General features: G+C 41.6%; 1 long non-coding RNA gene across 1 annotated transcript in view; it reads right to left on the bottom strand.

Moving 5' to 3' along the window:
- Nucleotides 1–137: 137 nt before the first annotated feature.
- LOC105235668 overlaps nt 138–9,074 on the bottom strand; it is a 27,644-nt gene continuing 18,707 nt past the window's right edge. Inside the window, exon 3 of the long non-coding RNA XR_854029.3 lies at nt 138–338. This is a non-coding gene — a long non-coding RNA (uncharacterized LOC105235668). The remainder of the gene's footprint in view (nt 339–9,074) is intronic.

Raw genomic sequence — 9,074 nt, 5'->3', positions numbered from 1 at the left:
TGTTAATCACCATACAGTACATCCCCAGATTCCGATGTAAAGTTTGATGCTTCATTAGTTGCGTATAACACCCAGTGCACCATGCAATACGTGCCCTCCTTACTACCCATCACCAGTCTATCCCATTCCCCCATCCCCTCCCCTCTGAAGTCTTCAGTTTGTTTCTCATAGTCCATAGTCTCTGAATTTGAGCTGTTTTGATTGGGCATGTAGTGATAGATCACGGTCCTAGTTTGCATTCCCTTAGTGGCTGGTAATGTCGAACATCACTGGAGCAGGGCAATGTTCTTTCTTCTGACTTGGGTCGTGGTTACTTTGGACACACAGCTCTGTGATGGCTTCATATTTCACAGTGCAATAATTAACAAAAGAAGAAAGGAAGAGCACTTAGTTTAATATTTTGACATATCAGTCCCCTGCATCCATTTTTAAAACAGGGTGACTACGAATCAAGCATTGAAGTAGGCTGGCTAGTAGCACGTAGGGTAGGGAGTCGGGAGTGCCTGAGTGTGAAGCCGGTGCTATTTTCACTTGGCTATAGCACCTTCTGCGTGAAATAGACTTCCAAAAAAACAAACCTCTTTCCAAAGGACACTGACTCGAAGTAGTTCAAATGCAGAAAAAAACCATCCATGACGCATAGGCATGGCATAGGAGTTTCATGGGCTGCAACGGGGAGTTTTCATATCAGAATAATTTGAGCAAAAATGAGAAACCCAGCAGCTCATTTCCAGGAAAGTGGGAAGGGATTTGGGGAAGTGGCAATGTAAGAGTCCTTTAAGAGGCTCTCCCAGGGGCGCCTGGGTGGCTCAGTTGGTTAGGCGTCTGCCTTTGGCTTGGGTCAGGATCCCAGGAGTCCTGGGATTGAGAGCCCCATATAGGGTTCCCTGCTTCGTGGCAATTCTATTTCTTCCTCTCCCTCTACCCCTCCCCCCACTCGTCCTCACTCTCTCTCTCTCAACTAAATACATAAAGTCTTTAAATAAATAAATAAATGTCTCTTCCGGGTGCAACAGAGGGGAGGGATGGGGCAAGAAGGTGTTACTTGTCATTTTAAGCACTTTGCTACTATGTCTTACTTCTTTTTTTTTTTTTTAAGATTTTATTTTATTTATTTGACACAGAGAGAGAGCCAGTGAGAGAGGGAACACAAGCAGGGGGAGTGGGAGAGGAAGAAGCAGGCTCCCAACAGAGGAGCCTGATGTGGGGCTCGATCCCAGGACTCTGGGATCACGCCCTGAGCCGAAAGCAGACACTTAACAACCAAGCCACCCAGGCGCCCCTATGTTTTACTTTGATTAGAGAGGAAAAAGACAGAAAAGAAAGAAAACATTTGGCCTAGTATCTCGTACTTGTTTTCTAGGGCTGCCATCACACGGTACCACTGGCCGTACAGACTGGGGGGCTCAAACAACAGAAACATATTGTCTCGTAATTTGGGAAGCTAGAAATCTATGATCAAAAGAGTTAAGTTCCTATATGTTAGAAAGCAGATGGAGCAAAAGGAAAGAGAAGTTTCTGGGGTTAGTTTCTTAGTTATCAGGAAATTCAGGCATTTAGGTATGTTAGCTCTTCACCCCAGTTTCTTGGAATTTGCTGACTACCGCAAATGGTCGTTCTCGCTCCTGCGCATTATAACATCTTTCTCTCAACCTCTTCACCTCCCTACTAGTTTTGACGTAGATATTATTTATTGAAACGAAAAAGCACTGTTACAATGACTTTACGTGTGTTAACCCTTTGAACTCAAATAACACAAAACCCAATGAAATAGGAGCCAATATTCCCATTTTACAGATGAGGAGACAAAGGCACAGAGAAGGTGACTTACTCCTTGTTTCAGAGCTAATTACCTGCAAGCTAAACTGTGAACACAGGTGATCTCTTTTCAGAGACTGTGTTCCTAGGCACTCAGCCGCAGTATTTCTTAGAAAATTAATACCACAACAGTTACAACAAGGTTTCACCGAAACATCAGTAAGGTACTTTTTGCAGTTCCTTGGCATATGGTATGAATCTTTTTTCCAGCTTTATTGAGATATAATTGGCATATAATGTTGTGTAAGCTTAAGGTGTGCAGCGCGATTTGGTATACGTGTATATTGTGAAGTGATGACTGCAGTAAGGCTAGTTAACACATCCATCAGCTCATGTAGTTAACATTTTATTTCTTGTGGTAAACCATTTAAGATCTGCTCTTGGCAACCTTCAAGTATACAGTATGGTATCGTTCACTGTAGTCACCATGTTGTATGTTATATCCCTAGAACTTAATCACCTTTTAATTGGAAGTTCATATCCTTTGACCAATGTCTCCCCACTCCCTCTACCCCCCTGCCCTGGCACCACCAATGAATTTTCTGTTTCCGTGAATTCGACTGTTAAAAATTCCACGTGTAAGTGAGATTGTACAGTATTTGTCTTCTTTGTATGAGTGCTATTTATCATTTCTTCCCCTTCTGATATCTCTGTTCTTCCTTTTACTTATTAGTTTGTGAGACAGACATATTTGGGAACCACAGAGTTAAAAATTACAGCGCTTGTCTAGAAATTGTGTAAACCAGTGAAGTTAGCCAGTTGTTGGCATTTTTCTGTTGCTAGATTGTTAAATGGCCCAGAAGATAAAATTTTCGTGATGAGAATACACAATTTGCTTTTTAAAATTTTTTTTAAAAGATTTTATTTATTTATTTGAGAGAGAGAGAGAGCACGAGAGCAAGCATGAATCAGGGGCAGAGGCAGAGGGAAAGGAAGGAGTAGACACCCTGCTGAGCAAGGAGCCCAATGCAGGGCTCGATCCCAGGACCCTGAGATCATGACTTGAGCCAACATCAAGAGTTGGACACTTAACCAGTGGAGCCACTCAGGTATCCACCCCCGCTTTTGAATATTTTATTTATGAACCTGCCACTTTTGGAGCAAGCAGCAACCAAGCCTGCTCCTTGTCCCCTGGGAGATATGACCTCATCTCTCAAGGTTACCAGCTGAATAGACAATCCTGCCCCAGAGAAAGATCAGACAGTGGTGAAAAAACTTGGTAAAGATGGATGTGTGCAAAGCAAGTGCTCGTGGAGACTGGAAAAGCCAGGAGGAAACTCTGGCAATCTGGGGGAACGGCAGGTGGCATTATGTGGTGTGCCACAGTTTGTGAAACTGTTGTCTTTAATAAGCTGGAAGATGGGACATGCTGCTAATAAACTTTTGGACTGGGCTAAAGAACTCGTCAGGCAGAATGTTGCAAGTGTCAGTTTGTTGGTCCTAAATGCATATGATAAGGTAGAGGAAGACACAGATGAGATCAAAATGCAAACTACTTAATTTGCAAGAAAAATTTAGAGACAATATAAAGGATCCAAGAGTTGTTGGGCTGGAAAATAAAATTGCTTATTTTCCCCAGTGTCCATAGACAATGAAAATTCTCAAAATGAAATGAGGCCTGGGGCTCAGGTCCAAATGAAGCGGGTGACTGTAATGTCATACTCAAGATCACTGGAAGATTGAAGGCAGCGCCAGCTCAACTCTCTCAGCGGACAAGAGAGCATTGTCACACTACTGCCTGACTTAGAACCCTAATAGAAAGAGACTTGTCTCAAAAAGAATTGTAAATGTGACTTTTGCCCTCACTGAGTAGACCTGGATCGGAGTCACAGGAAATCCACGAAATTTTAAAGAGGATGTTGCTGGCAGAAGTATGGCCAGTTTAGTCTCAAGGGGACAGAGACAGTCAAAATGGGCTCCCCACTCTCTGCAGGTAGGCTGCAGACCGAGAAAGCTACTCAGCTGCAAAATGGGCCATTTCTGATGGAAAAGAGAAGTTGTTTCAGAAGGCCAAGCCAAGACCTCGGGGTGTAGAGCTCAGAGTCTCCAAGAGAAATGGACTGGATGCTTCTATACCCAGGGATCAGCAATGGACCCCAATCAAGAAACATTCCCTACTTCTGGTGTATTTCAGAATTGCCATGGAACAGTGACTTCTATGCCTCCCCCAATTTCCCCTCTTGATTAAGAGTATCTACTGTGGTTATCCTGCTTTACTAATATTTTGGGTGGGGCAGAAAACTTGCTTTTTTTAATTGATGAAGCTACCCAGACTGAGGGAAGCTGCACTGGAGGATAGGTACCCCCAGGGTACATATGCCTCCTTTGGACCTGATGCAGATGGTGAGATCCTACACTTTGAGGATGATGACCCAATTGGATGAGACATGTGGGGTTCCTGGGGTAGGGTGAGTGTGTTTTACATGAGAGAGGAAACTAAATAATGCATTCAGATGGAAGATGATAGTAGCTTGGAAAAAAAAAGGCATAATATTTTACTGGCTTTCCCATCAGGAGGTGGAGTTTAGTGTTCTGCTCTTGAATGTGGATTGGCCTTTGCCTGGGCTTTGACTTACGGGATGCAAAGGAAGTGAGGTCACATGGCTTTCTAGCCTAGGGCCTGGGAGGTATTACAGCTTCAGCTCTTGTCTTTTTGGNAGGCATAATATTTTACTGGCTTTCCCATCAAGAGGTGGAGTTTAGTGTTCTGCTCTTGAATGTGGATTGGCCTTTGCCTGGGCTTTGACTTACGGGATGCAGAGGAAGTGAGGTCACATGGCTTTCTAGCCTAGGGCCTGGGAGGTATTACAGCTTCAGCTCTTGTCTTTTTGGAATGCTGCCCTGTGTGCAAAGCCCAAGTTTGCCTGCTGAAGATTGACGGTTCAGCCAAGGCGTAAGTGAGGACATTTCATCCCATCTGATCTGAGTAGTGCCACTGAATAACCTGATTGGCTTAGCCTTTGAAATGACAAGCCTACAGAATCATGAGTCACAGCAAAATAGTTGTTTTAAGCCATTGCATTCTGGTGTGGTTTGTTATGGCCCCAAAGTAATTGATATATAAGCTCTTGATGCAAATTGACCCCGAGCATAAAATCCTTCCAGAAGAGACTTGTACTTGATAAAGCTTGAAAAACTGAAGTTGTGTCTACTAAAAGCTGGGCATATAGAGCCCATTATTCAGAAGCTCTGCTCTAAGGTGTACACAACAGGAATGTGTGTATATCTTCATCAAAAGACATGTAAAATAAGGCATATTAGCAACATCTTTGTACTCCTGAGCTGGGAACACCCAAGTTCACTTCAGTGGTGGAATGGATAAATCAGTTGTGATATATTCACACACGGAATGCTATACAGAAAGAAAATGAAAAAACTACTTCTTTAAACAAATACATGGATAAATCTCAAACATAATGCTAAGGAAAAAAGCCCAACCCAAAGCACATGGTATGATTAGCAGTTTAGGATATTGGAGACCTCTGTGGGGAGAGAAACAGTACTGGCTGGAAAGGGGCCCGTGTAGGGCTTCTGGGGGGCCAGTCATACTCTGTTTCTTATTATGGGTGGAGATTACAAATGTGTGTTCATTTTGTGATAACTCATCGAGCTGTAAACTTATGATTTATACACTTACCTATATGTATAATTCAATAAAAAGAGTTTCTTTCTTAAAAAAAATCTCAGATTGATAAAGGCATTGGAGAAAGGGAGAAATTATTTTTTTATGCAAAATCTAGGACTTCTTGATTCATACATTCCAATGTCTTCAGGGGAGAACCTGGTTTTGTTTTGTCAAATATTCCCTCTGTGACAGTTCTGATCACCCTTTAATAAGTGTTTTCTTTCTAGATCTAAGTCCTGTTTCTATCTTGATAATGTTTATCCAGTACGACTAACACATTTTATATAAAATTTGACCAAGAGTAATCAACAGCAGTACACATCTTGTAAAGTTACTGGTCTATAAAGAAGAAGCAAGAATCTTTGGCAGTTTTGGGGGGCACAGGAGGGGAGGATGTGAGCCACCTATAAGGGGGAAAAGATCAGGCTGGCTTCTGTTTTACATCCTCTATTTATAGAAGTTATATATGTTATGAATTTCAAGAGAAAACATATTTTCCATGGATGCTGTATAAAATTGTCTTGTGGCCAGTACAGCAGTACTGTGAGGAAGGAGCAAGATGAGAAACAGGCTGGGGCCCGATTATGAAACAATGGGGATATGCATGGTATTGCACTTTACTTTTATGCAATAATAAAAAAAAATCAACAATCGTTCTGTGTTCTATAAAGAAAAGGAGATATCTGTGTTTAAAATGGCACAGTGTAGTTTTCCTCCAGGCTCCTCTCTAAAAATATCTGAGGGGCGCCTGGGTGGCACAGCGGTTAAGCGTCTGCCTTCGGCTCAGGGCATGATCCCGGCGTTGTGGGATCGAGCCCCACATCAGGCTCCTCCGCTATGAGCCTGCTTCTTCCTCTCCCACTCCCCCTGCTTGTGTTCCCTCTCTCTCTGGCTGTCTCTATCTCTGTCAAATAAATAAATAAAATCTTTAAAAATAAATAAATATAAATATCTGAAAATAAAAATAAACAGAGAAGCAAACTCCATATTTGACTAGACGAGGGGATAGCTGTAATGCCGAAGCACATGGTGTGAGGTAGGGTGGCCAGATTTAGGGCAGGTAAAACATGGGCTTGGGTGTCAGGAGACAGGGCACCTGGAGTGCAAATCTCCCAGGGTGTTCGCAGGGAGAACCTAGCGCGGCTAATTGGGAACCAAGGGAAACACACAGACCCGCCATATTTGTCAGAAGCAGTTTACCCATGAAGAGGTGCAGAGAGACTCTGTTATAGGGAGCATGGAAGTTATCAGTCTGGATTGCCTGTGGATATGTAGACACCAAAAACCCAAACCCAAACCCAAAACAAATGGCAACAAAACAACAAACAAGCAAAACACTTCACTGGCACAAAATCCTATGTTAGAGGGACCTGACTGTAAACCAGATACTCTAGAAATTTCATCCCTTTTTAATGAAATTTCTTCAATCAGTTGGTGTAAAAAGAATTGATTATCCAACAATAACTAATACCAAGCATCAGTAATTTGTAATCGGCAACCTATAAAAAACTGTAACAGATTATAATGGTAAGTATACAAGGATCCTGAAGGAAAGGGGGAAAACAAATGGCAGACCAAAAAAACAAAACGAAACAAAACAAAACAAAAAACCCATCAGAAAAGTAATACTTCAGAACAGTTGAAAATTGTGGTCAAACATGAGCACATTATACAACTAAAAATCACAGCAAAGTAATGCTCCATTCGGTGGTGTCTATAAAACAAGAGCTCAGAGAAGAAATATACAAAATTCGGGAAAAACATAGCAGGGCAACAGAAGGAGATGAAACATAAACTAACAGACTTCAGAGAAGAAGAGCAAAATAAAATTTTACTATTACAGAAATAAAAGCTTCATTAAAGTAGCTCAAAGTAGCATATGGACAACACTGAGAAAAGCAAACAAAATGTAATACAAATGAGCAAACTTAAGAAGGCTTAGAAAGAAACTGAGAGCAATGGAAGACAAAGGGTAGCTAACACAATGCACAAGTGGTTGTGTGAAAAAGAGAATTGAAATCAGGGGACTGGAGAAATAGCTAAAGGTATGTTTAACAAACATTACTCCTGGGGCGCCTGGGTGGCACAGCGGTTAAGCATCTGCCTTCGGCTCAGGGCGTGATCCCGGCGTTATGGGATCGAGCCCCACATCAGGCTCTTCTGCTGTCGGCCTGCTTCTTCCTCTCCCATTCCCCCTGCTTGTGTTCCCTCTCTCGCTGGCTGTCTCTATCTCTGTCGAATAAATAAATAAAATCTTTAAAAAAAAAAAAAGAAAAAGAAACATTACTCCTGGAAATTGTCACAGAAAGAAACAAAATATTCCAAATGCTTATTTATTTAGTAGTAGTAAGAGAAGACTTGAATCTGCAGTTTGAAAGGACCCATTTATCTAAGAAAAATTTGACATAGACTAATCAACAGCAATACATTAGGTCTGCTGGTAGGGTTACTGGTCTGCAAAGGTGAAGCAAGATTCTTTGGCATGTTTTGGGGGAGGGAGGGGAGGACTTACGCCACCCGTAAAGCGGAAAAGATCGGACAAACCTCTGTTCTACAGAACATTTGGTGTTAGAAGACAATGGAATTTGGTTCACAGAAGTCCTAGAGAAAGAAAGTGGGACTCAAGCATTTTTTTTTAACCTAGTTACAATTTTTAAATATACAAGCAACATACACATCTTTTGAGTAATCAAGAAGGTAGACCTTCAGCTTCAATGAGCTTTTCTCGAAGAAATTACTCTAGAACAAACTTCAGCCCCGTGGAGAAAATAACAGCATGAACGTGAATCCTACTCAGAGGATTACGACTAGAACAGACCTCGTGTAATGACTGAGGAGTGAAAAATACACTATAAACTATAAACTCTGACAATGTAGAACTGATGTAACTATCGAAATTTGGGATGGTGAGGTAGTAAGACCGTAGGAGGTGATCTCAGTACTGGAATTGCAACACTTGATGTTGGAGGTACAAGAAATCACTGGAATCTGGTGTGTCCACACATGTGAAATATATTTAAAGGATAAGGATAAACACTAAGAGAAATGTTCGATTAACAAAAATAAGGCAATGGTGGGGATGTGGAAGAAAAAAGAAGCACATTAATTGTATTATTGCTCATAATGGGAGTAATTGACAGCATCTAAAAAGAAATGATTGAGTAAACTGCATGGAATTATAGCTATAAAGAATTCTGTAACAATAATCACTTCTAGGATTAAGAAATGGGTGCTGGGGGGGCACCTGGGTGGCACAGCGGTTGGGCATCTGCCTTCGGCTCAGGGCGTGATCCCGGCGTTATGGGATCGAGCCCCACATCAGGCTCCTCTGCTGTGAGCCTGCTTCTTCCTCTCCCACTCCCCCTGCTTGTGTTCCCTCTCTCTCTGGCTGTCTCAGTCTCTGTCGAATAAATAAAATCTTAAAAAAAAAAATGGGTGCTGGGAAGACAGCAGAAGGAGGCATTTTTTACTGTACACTCTGATATCTTTTGAATTTTGTGCTATGTTCATTTCTTAGCAACTATAAAAAGAATAGAAAAATACAAAATAATGAAAAAAGCAAAATTATAGTTATGAATGTTCCCATTAGAACAAAAACGTGAAGTTTTCCAACTATTAAGAAAACACATAT

This window comes from Ailuropoda melanoleuca, chromosome 7, assembly GCF_002007445.2.
Source record: "Ailuropoda melanoleuca isolate Jingjing chromosome 7, ASM200744v2, whole genome shotgun sequence".
Taxonomy (NCBI): domain Eukaryota; kingdom Metazoa; phylum Chordata; class Mammalia; order Carnivora; family Ursidae; genus Ailuropoda; species Ailuropoda melanoleuca.
The sequence above is the reverse complement of the archived record's forward strand: the minus strand, read 5'-3'. Positions and strand labels throughout refer to the sequence as shown.